Raw genomic sequence first — 13,571 nt, forward strand, 5'->3', positions numbered from 1 at the left:
CATTATAATGTAGTCAAGATAGCACAGAAAGTTTCCCATTGCGCAGATTGCCGATCTCAATCTGTGCAAACGCGGTGGATGGATCCTGTGAATGTTTCACCCTTGTTTTTCGCGTGTGCGCAAATCCGCCTAGGCTCGGAGTGTGCTAACGGCGGGGCACGTAAATATTTCTATGAATGCTGTCTTGAACGTAGAATCCGCCTCAGGGTTCCAGAAAGAGACATTGGCCATACACATGAGATAGATAACGACGCAGGTTAGCTTGGCAGAGTCGTCCCTTTTGTCATCAGCACTCATCCGCTGGTAGGAAGCAAGCCCACCTCCAATGTCGTTGTCGTCCATTCCATTGAAGATGGTAGGATCGGCTTGGCGAATACTGCCAGCGCAGACGACGGGTGGCAACGTCAGCTTCAGCTGGCCAGCGTCTCGCATGGCGGAAGGTAACCACCCAGTCCGGAGTTCCATGTTGGTAAATTTGAAGGGTACCCAGCACACCCACAAATTATAAAGGTTTATTACACGACCGGCCGATTAAGGGTATAATGGTTCGCCGAACAGTCTCTAAGCTCGAGCCTCTGGTGCAGACAATGTTGATGGCAATGCTGCTGCCTCTACCCAGGCGTTCTTTTTCATTGCAAAATGATCGTTTCTGTCATGATATGGCGGCACATTTGAAGTGGCGCATATATAGTTACCCAAACTGACGCCAAAAACATTATTGAAGAGGGCTGCGCATAAACTGGCGCGTGCCCAGCGACATTCCCAAGTTGGCTTCAAAGAGGTTCCAACAGCACAGAGCGAGTGGTACATACCCAGTGCTTCATTGAGGTCAAATAGTTTTCTAGGACAGTGACGCTAGCAGTCATGGTTTCGGTGCCGTTCTACTGCAACGTGAAAACACCTTGCGCGAACGAGTAATTGCTCACGCTAGTCACACTACAACCGCTTCAGAGAAGAATTACACCATAAACGAGGAGGGGGGACGGCCTTGCTGTTGTTTGGGCAGTGCACACATTTCCCCTGTATCTCGACAGTTCCCATTTCACAGTCGTTACCAACCATAATGCACTGTGCTGGTTTTCATCGCTAAACCATTTATCGAGTGGCCTTGTAGTCTAGGTGCTCCATTTACAGGAGCCCAATTTCGATGTTACCTACAGGTCTCGCAAGAGAAGCATCAGGACGCGGATGCCCTGCCTCGCTACTGTGAGAACCTGCAGACGTAAAATTTCATGAAATTTCGAGTGGCGTGAAAGAAACTGGTTGCTTTAATGTAATTTTTTTCTTCAGAAAAATATGGCAAATTGGGAAAAGACTATTCCGCATAGAGTTAAGAAAAACAACACACTTCTTTGTTGAACGCTAAAGATAATATAATTGTTACATTATTCCATCAGAAAAGTCCTAGCAGAGTTTGCGGGTTCGAAATGCAGGCACGATTTCACGTCAAGACCTTCATTTCACATCAAAGCGTCACGACCGATATTTGTGTCAATCTGTACATGTATCAATCACAGGGACGCGGCAGCACTGGGAAGGTGGCTCTGCGGCTCGATGCTTATTATTTCCTGAGCACTGCACTTCGTGTCGACCACGGTTCGAGCCCATTAGGGCACCATGGTTTCACAGTCACTTTGAATCAAAAATGTGCCCGATCCGGGTGAACTTTCCCAATTTAGATCAAGCATAGTCACTGCTAGACGCTCCAACAATTCGAATCGAGTTAGTTTAACGAGATCGTCAGATCACTCGGCATGACGTATATCTTATATCTTGCTCATTTGTATAGGTTACAAGCTGCAAACCGTGTTGCCACGACACTAAAAGGAATAGCGCTTGATTTGTGTTCGCGAAAAATCAGTAGAAATCAGCAGATCTGGTATTTAAATTTTTGCACTCAGTTTTGTACAGGCGAATTCAGTGTTTATATACATGTCCAGTAGTAGTATTATTGTAGCTTCTAAGAACTTGTACAAAAACGACCTTGAGATTTTTGGCAGTGCTTTTGTGAAACACGGGATTTCCGAAATCCATAATCAAGCACAGATTAAAAAAACATTTAAAGCCCGGCAATGGCACATTCAAACACGTCAGATGGTAGTACCTGAAAGCATTAGTGTTGGTGAGCTCTGCCGAGTTCGAACTGAAGGGCGCATGCTGAAGTTGACCAGTTAATGCGACGCAATGCCTCACATACCCTGTCACATGTGGCATGTGCAGTACACGAGCAGCAACTGACAACCTGAGTGCACTATTCATAACTAGTGAGTAAATAAAAAAGGCGCTTTCGCCCTAAACGCGAAGCATCGATTGTAATAGCAAATTAACCGATAGCTGTACGAAGTAAGGATAGTAGTTTGATCGGCCGCATCAACTTGCTAACATAACTACACTAACTTGATTAACAAACGTGCAGGAACGTGGCAGCAGCTGCAAGCGAAGTGACATTCCTGCTGTCTATCACTTCAACGCAAAGCGAGCGCCAAGGATACACAGCACGCACACAGCTACGAGCCACCGCCGCAGCTGGACTATGCCCCAAACGCAGATCGCTCTTAACCGTACGGCCGCGCGCCGCCGTCCAGTGCGCAGTCACAGATGGAGTTGAACGCCGCTGCCCCTCTCTGCCCTCCACCAGGTGCCCCGCAACGTTCGGCGAATAGCCCATGACGCACTACAACGCGCATCTCCCACGCTTTCGTCTCTTTAGCGCGGGCGAGATTGAGTAGCAATGGTCGGTTCCCTTTAAACGCCTTCACTCGCACATACAGCGTATGGCGTGCGGCGACGGCTTTATCGCCACTGGAATTTATACGGAACTTCATGGCGACAGCGACGTCGGAAATGCGCTTGGAGTGTCCGTATAATTGCCCTCACAATTATAAATGAGCGCGGGTGGCCAATACCCCTATGCACAGGGAGGTGCTCAAAGCGCCAGCAGAAAATGGTATGGTTTCATACTGGTGGGATATAGTAGGGCGCTCACTCCCATCAATTCACCGTCTTAGGCTTCACCAACTTTACTGATAAGACATAGGTAGCGTGGGGTTTGAAAACCTGGAAATGGAGGAATATGCTCATCTGCTAGCCAACGCGTCTTATTCTTTCGCTTGCGAATCACGGCTCCATTAAAATAAGCTCCGTACTGGGAAAGTAGCTCCTTTTGCATTACATTGCGTAGAACAGAATAAAAAATCAGTACATACAAGGGCCTCATCGGTGAATCAGCAGATGTTAAATATCAACAGATATTCTGATAAATCAAGAGCGGTCACCACTGGCTGCAAAGCTTCATCTGCGTGTGGCAACGCGAGCTTGGCTGGATTAAAGTAGTTCCTTATAATATGCGTTTTAACAGTGCGAACTTCGCAGCAGACATTTTTTTTTGCAGGATAAATATTATTAAGGGCACTAAAACACCAAACTAATCGTAGAATGACCTCAAAATTGTGTCGTCTCACAAATGTTGTGCCAGAAAAATTTTTCGAATCTTTCAACTATCATCATCATCATCATCATCAGCCTGCTTAGCCCCCTGCAGGGCAAAGGCCTCTCCCATACTTCTCCAACAACCCCGATCATGTACTAATTGTGGCCATGTCGTTCCTGCAAACTTCCTAATCTCATGCGCCCACCTAACTTTCTGCCGCCCACTGCTACGCTTCCCTTCCTTTGGAATCCAGTCCATAACCCTCAATGACCATCGGTTATCTTCCCTCATTACATATCCTGCCCATGCCCATTTCTTTTTCTTGATTTCAACAAAGATGTCATTAACTCGCGTTTGTTGCCTCACCCAATCTGCTGTTTTCTTATCCCTCAACGTTATGCCCATCATTCTTCTTTCCATAGCTCGTTGCGTCGTCCTCTATTTAAGTAGAACCCTTTTCGTAAGCCTCAGGTTTCTGCCCCGTAGGTGAGTAGTGGTAAGATACAGCCATTATACAATTTTCTCTTGAGGAATAATGACAACCTGCTGTTCATGATCTCAGAATGCCTGCTAAACGCACCCCAGCCCATTCTTATTCTTCTGATTATTTGCGTCTCATGATCTGGATCCGCCGTCACTACCTGCCCTAAGTAGATGTATCCCCTTACCACTTCCTGTGCCTCGCTACCTATTGTAAATTGCTGTTTTCTTCCGAGACTGTTAAACATTACTTTAGTTTCCTGCAGATTAATTTTCAGACCCACTCTTCTGCTTTGCCTCTTCAGGTCAGTAAAGATGCATTGCAATTGGACCGCTGAGTTACTAAGCAAGTCAATATCATCAGCGAATGGCAAGTTACTAAGGTATTCTCCAATAACTTTTATCCCCAATTCTTCCCAATCCAACTCTCTGAATACCTCCTGTAAACACGCGGTGAATAGCATTGGAGAGATCGTATCTGCCTGCCTGACGCCTTTCTTTATTGGGATATTGTTGCTTTCTTTATGGAGGACTACGGTGGCTGTGGAGCCGCTATAGATAGCTTTCAGTATTTTTACATACGGCTCGTCCGCACCCTGATTCCGTAATGCCTCCATGACTGCTGAGGTTTCGACAGAATCAAACGCTTTCTCGTAATCAATGAAAGGTATATATAAGCGTAGGTTATATTCCGCACATTTCTCTATCACCTGATTGATAGTGTGAATATGGTCTATTGTTGAGTAGCCTTTACGGAATTCTGCCTGGTCCTTTGCTTGCCAGTAGTTTAAGGTGTTCTGATTCTATTTGCGATTACCTTAGTAAATAGTTTGTAGGCAACTGACAGTAAGCTGATCGGTCTATAATTTTTCAAGTCTTTGGCGTCCCCTTCCTTATGGATTAGGATTAGGTTAGCGTTCTTCCAAGATTCCGGTACGCTCGAGGTCATGAGGCATTGGGTAAACATGGTAGCCAGTTTCTCTAGAACAATATGACCACCATCGTTCAAATATAAGTAGAGTGATTGGACGGATTCGGGGCTCTCTATCGCTCTATTTTCATCTGCGTTGTCGCCCTGGGAGCTACACAGTGGAGAGGTCAATAAGGCAAAGCCCTGGCTCCAAGCTGAGAGTCACGAAGGCTAAAGGGCTCGTCACAGCCCTCCGTGGCGGCTGCGGTAGGCTACACTGCGCAGCACGCCGGTGCCATCTCTGACGCCACGCACAGCTGACGCAGTTACGCACAGTGCGAAGACGAAATGTGTTTTCTGTCTGTTTGAAATCGCAGACATGTATTTGTCATTTATATATCTTTACCAAATGTGTAATTATGTGAATGCTCTTGCGATCACCAAAGCTGCCAATAGCTTTGGTTGGCCAGCTGCTTTTGATGACGCTGCATGACGTGAGAGCAAGCGGCTTTTGCTATTTTTGATGCGACATTGTCAATTCCCTGCTGCATGCATTGCAGCACGGATTTACTGCAGCCTCTACGACAGATCGGCTGTTTTCTTAATACGTTGAAGAAGTATTCAGGGAGCCCTCTTATTTACATCAGGAAGTGCGGATAATTACAGATAATTGTTAATCAGGGAAAGTGATGTCTTGCAAGGCCGTCGTCACATCCTATAAAGAACGGAAATGCTTGTGATAAACGTCGACGATGGTTATTGATGCTTCCGATTGAACACAAGACGTTTTGAAGACGTCTTGGACCAGCCAAGATAAACTGAAACGTCTACGCCTATTAAGGACGGTTACAAGCCGTCTTTTCGAGCACCTCTGGAAGGTGTTTTGTAAAAGACGGCTAGGAGATATTTTGTTAAGATGTGTTCGGTGAAACTTCGTCAGAATACGGCTTGAGAACGTTTTGCGAAAACGAATAGAAGATGTCTGTGCTAATCTGTTTTTGAATATGTCTTATGTAAGATATTTCGGTGTTTTCTCTGCTTACACGGCTGTTACATATATAGCGTACCAAAATAAAGATACCTAGTACAAATACGTGCACTTCTTGGTAGCCTACCGGCATCTATACGTACACCACGGCATAAAGCATCGATAGAGCTTAAATATGACGGAGGTAAACTCGACTGACAACGCGTACATGCATAGGCCAGTACCGTTCTAAATTTTAGTAAATACGCAATTTGGTTCAGTATAAATAAAAGGACGAGCGTAAACGCATGTGAAAGACACACACACGCGCAAATAATGTGTTGTAAACTGCTGGACACAGCTTTCGCAGTGTTTAAATGGCTTTAATAAAGAGAGCTACCAATAAGTGGCTGGTTCTCTTGTTTGCACATTTTAATAAGAACGTGAAATAATTCTGTGTCGAAGCTATATGACTTTTTTATGGAGAGTACAACTTTTGCTGGACAAAGCACAAGAATATGCACTGGCCCGGATGTATATGGCAGCATTTTTTACTGTCGCCCAAACGGGCGACTGCATGAATGCGGCGGTAAGTGGCGAGATGTGGCAACTTTTTGCCGCAACAATATGAGGGCTTTGCCTTTGCGCATGGCTTTCTCAGGGGTAACAGGGAATTTGGATATTGGTGGGAATGAAAACGTCGATCTTGCGAACGCCCAGTATATTCGCTCACATGCTCGCAAGCGATTCACAAAATGCAGTAACTATTTATTGGTTTGCGTAGAAAGAGCATTCAAATAAATGTGGTGCCACTGCTGGGATATTGAGCACAGTGTATTTATTCACGAACGTACAAATACATACGGACATATATATGAGCCCGCTCCAGCTCAAAAAAAGGTCACCGTCGCGTGGAGCAGCGCAGTCCTGCTTGATTGCTACTCGTCACATCAAAAACTACAACCTGCCGCGTAAAAAATGGAGCGTAAAATATTCAATGAATTTAGCAAACATCTGCCGAAAAACATTACAAACACAGTACCCTACATGCATCCTAACTGCGAAGAAAAAACAATTTCAATACATTTAACCAAAGAACAGTATACGGTTTGAAGCAGCAATATTCTAACAGTAAGGCCGACGGCAAGAGACTATAGATCAGGCAATGAAAATCAGCATAAGCACATGAAATAATATGTTAAATCAATGCAGGAATATTCTTTCCTTGGAGAAAATAGTTCAATTAACAATTAAGCAACGCGAGGGGCAAGCAGAAAGTAATGTTATAAAGCGCGCAATTAGTGCAAAGTTGTAATTAATATAAACTTCAAGCTCCGAGAATTTAAATGCACTAAAACCTCGTATCCAGGTACACTCTAAATAATAACAACATATTTGCGCCACTTTTAAAAGGTAAGGCAGATATTTGTCAGATTTCATGTAGTTATACTTTTCATAAAGAAATAAATGGCGGCGGAAGTTGCCATCTTCAGAAGAAGTACACGCTACGCATGTTAGACAGATCGGTTTATCACAAGACAAAGGAAAGCAGGCTTTGCGTTTGTCGCGCTTACACGGTGCATGTTTGATTTCGTCACTTCATTTACAGAGGCACAGCTTTCAATAACCAAAAGCTGAGATCCTGAGGCCGCGATTAAGCGAGTTAACCTTAATGCACAGTTTACTGTTCGACCTCCTATTACAGATGTGAAGGCGTTTTGCATCAAGTTTCTCGTTTAGGGACGACAGGAAATAAGAGAACACGTAGAAAACCAAGAGTCACCTGCAACGGCACACACATACGCACATCCGTTTGTAGGCACGCTCGCAGTACAACACACCTTTACGAACAACCTCACATTGCACAGTAAATGCAAGGGTGCCCGCAGCACAGGCAATTCTCTGAATTGAAACACCACGCGTATCTTTTGCTTCCACGCGAAGCCGTTCCGAAATAACAGCATTTGGTGCTTGCGCGTTCCAGATAGTTGTCGTAGCCAGTCCCTCGAAGAAAATGCAAGTACGGTCACCTCTACAGACACACAAGCCGCACAGTCGTTTAGCACTTCGGTATTTTTGCTGATACGTCCAAAAAGAAGTGTAAAATAGGAAAAAGCGAGAGCTAAGCAGCACCCCTCAGTGCTAAACGTCGGCACGACTGACAGAAGGCAGAGAGGATGAGATTGGAGTTTTGTACATTCCCCCACGCCTGATGGCCCAGGCAGCATCTCTACGCCTCGAACTATCACGTGACCTAGAGCCTTGAGAGAGGGCGCTGCTTAAGCTTGCCCTCGCTCTGGCTTTAAGTTTTTTCTCCCAACCCCGCCTTCAAATCCTTCGCATTTCACATCTTTCCGGCGGGAAGCGGCGCCGTTCGTCCGATTGAGTCGTACTGCTGTGATTAGCACCTGTGTAGGTAGGCGCCTTTGTTTATATTTAGAACACTTGCAGACAAAGATCTCAATTTAGTGGTTATATGCGATAATCAACGACCCTAGTTTAGCTTTGGTATATTCCGCGTCACTTCTTTCACTCGGAAAGCGGATCCAGCCTCGCCCATTCCTGCGTTTCCCCGGCAAAATTATGAGTACCACATGAAAGTTGCTTACTTCTAATAACTTTAACCGCGAAATGTCCTTTTCGTGTACATGTCACTTGTGTGCGACGCGCTCTAAAAATATACTTTGAGCTTGCGGTGGGCCCGATCTAACGTTAAGACGAAATTTCACAGATACCTTAGTGCTTTTTTTCGTCATTGTGAGGAACTATCCACGCGTTTTTATGCTTTTCTCCATGATCCTGACACGTGTGAGAGATGTAGTACTAACAAACTTTAATTTCTAATTGCTGTCATCCATGGCCCGTGGAATGCGCACAGGAAAGTTAGTAACCCTGTATGTTCAAGACATTAGGGAGAGGTAATTATTTATGAGACGCCTATCACAGCGGGTGCTGCACACATCTCGAAACTTTCAGTATTCAGCCATTGTCGATCGTTGGGCGACATAGAACTTCGTTGCTTGCGCTTCCACTGGCCCGCTATTCGAGTATATACCGTCACGTACGCGGTCAGGCAAACTCGCGTAGCCGAAATAATTTTTTTGACATGTTTATTATTCAGCAATATCTGGCTCGCGCAGTGCCATTCAAAAATATTGCCGCCTCGAATGTAACATATTGAGCTTCGTGTCCGCGCTTATTCGTACGCCTTCTGTTAGGGCAAGGCGTTCCGTTTCAACTTGTATTGTGCTGGTTCCGTGTGACACACGTTTTATTTTGACTGTGTATTGCGCCTAGCGGTCCCTCAGAGCGGGCGATGCACCACCAACGACATGAAGTTGTCATGGTTGATGTTCGCGCCTCATCATTCACTTCTCTTCAAGACAGCAACGACGCCCTCCTGACCGTCACGACGAGGCCAGTAATCGATGCCAATGGCATTCACAGGGACTTCTGGGGAAATCAACGGCGGCTTCGCGGTTTGCCGCGCGGTTGCCTCGCAGTATGGCGCGTTGGAAACACGAGCAGCACGTAGAAGACAGAAGCAGTACGTTGGAGGCCAGTGAGGGGCACTAGAGGTGGTGAACGATTCGAGGTTCTTGGTTGGCCAGCGAACTCCCTCAATGAGGGAAAGAGCGAAGAAAAAGGCATAAAAGGGGATCCGGACCACTATGAAAAAGGAGACGCTAGGCCATACAAACACGCTACCATAATGTGTTTCAATATTTGGAGCCGTGTTGTGAAACTGAAACGTGTACTTTTTTAAATATTTTTCCTTTTTGCTTCTCATCAACGTCACTCAGAACCCTTTCTCCCGTCACGTGGCACGGCACCATCCATGGAACCTTCGTTGGCCGCACGGAACCCCGATTTCACGACGTTGGTGGCAGCGGTGGAATTCACCTCATGGAACTTGGGACGTGCCGACTTCACAACAGAGGCTGGCAGCATATGGGATCCGTTGGCGTTGTCTACGTCGGTGAGGTGAGTGCTATGTGTTTGCCTCTCTTATCGCCAGACTCATTAGCGCAGGCGATCGGTAATCATGTTCGGAGTTATTAACGATTTCCTCTCGTAGACCAAGAATTGTGTTTCGAGGGCTACATTACTAGTGGAGAATAAACAAAGGGCATGCGGTGAGCACGGAGAAGTTCAAAATCAAAGAAATGCTCAAATGTCGTGAGCATTTTGGAATTTCGGTTGGTCCTACGAAAGGAAAAAGGCAACAATTAGAGATTTTGCAGAATGAGGAGAAAAGTTGCAAGGAGGCTGGTGAGGCAAGTAAAATTATTCTGTAAGAAGGAGCGCTGAGAAATTCTGCAATCTCCTGATGATAGCTGTAAGGACAGAATAGCTAGTGCCGAATGTTTGCTTTTCATGTCGCCGGAAATCTCAGTAGCACAAGAAAGCAGATGATAGAAGAGTATGGGTGTTGTCTAGTAGGCACTGTTTTGGAAATCCACCTTTTTTAAATAAGGAATTTCAGTCGTAAGGAAGGGTGGATTTTGAGGGCAAACTAATTTGCTATCGGGAAATTTGAAGTGCAGGACCTCCTACCAATTTGTGGGGAGTTGCGCATTTCTGCCGGCTACGCAAACATGAAAGCCGCAGTTCTTGACGTCATGACGGTAGAAGAAGTGACAGTCTAGGAAGCTGACAAGCTTGGGAAACCATTGTTGCAAGAAAGCAAACGGCAGAGGAGTGCCAGAGGCGCGAGTGACAAGAAGTAGAGAGGTGCGTGAAGCGCGAGCGTGCAGAGACAGGTAAGTGCAATCGGTGAATCAGAAATGCGCGAGAGGCGCGAACGTGAAATGCCGCAAGGCGCAAGCTAAAGCAAAGCTGTACGAGAGGCGCGAGCAGCAGGCAGCGCCATGGCACGTTCTTAGGATGGCAAGGCTTGAGCGCAAAACCAGATACTAATATGGAAGACGACGCGACGTCAGCGCCACAATTAGGAGGCAGACGAGGATACAGCTAATTTCCGCGGCGGTTTTGAAAATGTGTGTGAGAAACAGGATGTGAGCCGGGATTTCTGGACCCAAAGATTGCCAGCGCTAATCCCATTAAGTATCGCTAAGTGTTTCATGAACTGCTTGTCCGAGAAGAAAGCTCGAGACTACGATAGGGCTAAGGCTTCGTTCAGACACTTCGGTCTAACATTTCTCGCCGGCTTCGAAGGCCGAAAAGAGCGATCGGGAAAAATCGCCGAGGATTACTGAGTGCGCCGAAGTTTCCACAGTACGCTGCAATAACCACGGAGAAACGACAAAGCGCGTTATGGTGCCGGGAAGCTAAATGGTAACAAGTAGATTGCTAGCAAAATCATTCGTCCCGCAGTGGACATAATGTATGTGGGAGCACTGAGCCTCATCTATTATCCAGTCCCAGACTGTCCGTACACAGCCTGTGGCTTCCCGTCTGGCTAGCACTGAAACTAGAACCCATCACAGTCACGTGATCCAGCTGCCTGGGACTGTCCTAGGTTTTGTTTGAAAGCACCGTGATCGAAAGTCGCTCTCCTGGCTGCTCTTGTCTGCACCTAGCTACTTGTATGTAGCGCCCTACCCAGCAAATTCAGTAGCATGACCTAGAAGCATGGCACAACAATAAAGCTTGCATAATGGAATTGCAGCCTGAGCACATTGAACATGTTCACAAAGCTGTTTACATCGCGCTTTCGCTCCTCGTGCCACTTGACCTCTGTATTTAAGCCAGATCTTTCATTGCCTGAGAAATTTAAGCGTCATTGGCACACGAAAAGAAGAAAAATCATGGTCGTTCCACATCACTGTTTACACAGAAAGCACATGCCGATATCCTCAAAGCTCGTTAAACCGTCTACTAAAGACTCGAATTTTGTCTAGAACAGAGCGCGTCTACACTGTCTACTAATCCTACACGTCCAAAAGCAAACGCTGGAACTTGGTAACAGAATGGATCAACATACATGTCAACAGCAATCGGCGAAGCACTGATTATACAGGGTGTCCCAAGTTACTTCAGGCAAACATTCAATATATGCAAATGCGATGTAGCTCGACAGAACCAAGGTAATGTTATTTGCTGTCGCTTGTAGATACTCACATTTTCTGTCATTCCGCCAGAATAAATATTTCATCTTCGATAAATAATGTGCTTTTCAAATATTATAATTAGATTAGAAGTGTACATGAGACAATTGTAGAGCACCATGAACAGCTCCCCATGCAGCTTTCTGTTGTTGGAGACCTTGTACTTCGAAGTCTTTTTCCGAGCGTGAAAGAAGCTCGCCAATACAGGCAAAGTGCCGCGAATGACCAGCAGCGCAACAATTTTGTGTGTATTTGCAGGCTTCTTTCACGCTCGGAAAAACACTTTTATGTAGCACGTATTGAGCAACAGAAAGCTGTATCGGCTGTTTTTCATGTGGCTCTCATTTTCTCATGGAATATTTTAATCTAAATAAATATTTGAGAAGTCGATTAATTAACGAAAACTAATTTAATTTGGCCGAATGAAAAAAAAAATATGAGCATCTCCAAGCGACGGCAAACAACCTTACCTTGGTTCTGTCCAGCTACGTGGCATTTGCACATTTTTAATGTTTTGTCTCATGTTGCGTGAGACACTCTATATACCACCCCTGCATCCAGCATTAACTGTGTACATGCAATATGATGTTTCTTCGCACGCCAGTTTCACTCATCTTAAACGCGGAATCTACCTGTTTACTACGCACATAGCAATGAGCATGAGAGATTTCACGAAACACATCAAGAAAAGGAAGCATTTGTGCGTGATCCCTGTGCTTCCCTCTTAAAAAACACAAGGGCTAAAGTAAAGCTGCAGCAATAAGACCACTCATGAAAACCTCGCATTATAACACATGAAGCACCGATCTAAGGGAAGCGATAGCTGAGAGCACCATATTTGCCGTCTGGAATGCGCAATGTACACAAACACAAATCTTCTTTTAAGACATGGCGTCAAGCCCGCACGCTTCTTATTAAGACAGCAGTAGTCCGGTAGCTACTTCCATATGTCCGAGCAAGTATCTGCTGGCAGCTCTGAGAGTCCGCAGGCAGTCTCTGACTTCTGGTAAAACGAATGCGATTGCTTTCGGAGTGGTGGGCGGATCTTCTGAAGCTGATTGAGAAAATCGAATGCGGGACATCAGTCCTAAGCGGTACAGGACTGTCAGGGACTGATAATCGAGGAGGCCCACTGATGCTTTGTCTTCCTATCCAACGTAATGTCTTCGTACTGCTCAGCACAAGCTGCATGGCGAAGAAGTCTCTTGTTAGTGCTCTGAAGACAAGCCTCTTGCCCAAACATTGGCTCTAGAGACAGCCATCGTTCGACAACTGTTGATCTTTCCATAGAAGTGAGAATTTCGCGACAAATTTTCCAATGAAGTATGCAATATGATGATGAACTTGTTTCATAAAACTTCATAAGTATACCTGACCTTCGACTCACTTTTCCTTGTAAGTAAATATTATGAAATTGTCGCTGTGAACAGTTGCCCCCGACTGCTGTACACTTGTGATAAAGAATTAAATGTATCTGAAGGTTTGTATAAGCAGGCAGGAGAGCCACACTTGCTGGATGGCTCATCATTTCTTTTGGAAAAATATCCAGCAGTGAGTAGCAATTGTATCACTAATAACCTTGAACATCTTTTATAATTATTAATTTGTAGACACCTGTTGTCGAACAGCCTAATCACTAATGTTTTGAACACATTGTACACAATTATAGCACGTACTACACGAAATAAAACCTGTAATAGAACTTACGAAATA

The sequence above is a fragment of the Dermacentor variabilis genome, chromosome 5 (assembly GCF_050947875.1).
Source record: "Dermacentor variabilis isolate Ectoservices chromosome 5, ASM5094787v1, whole genome shotgun sequence".
NCBI classification, from domain to species: Eukaryota; Metazoa; Arthropoda; class Arachnida; order Ixodida; family Ixodidae; genus Dermacentor; species Dermacentor variabilis.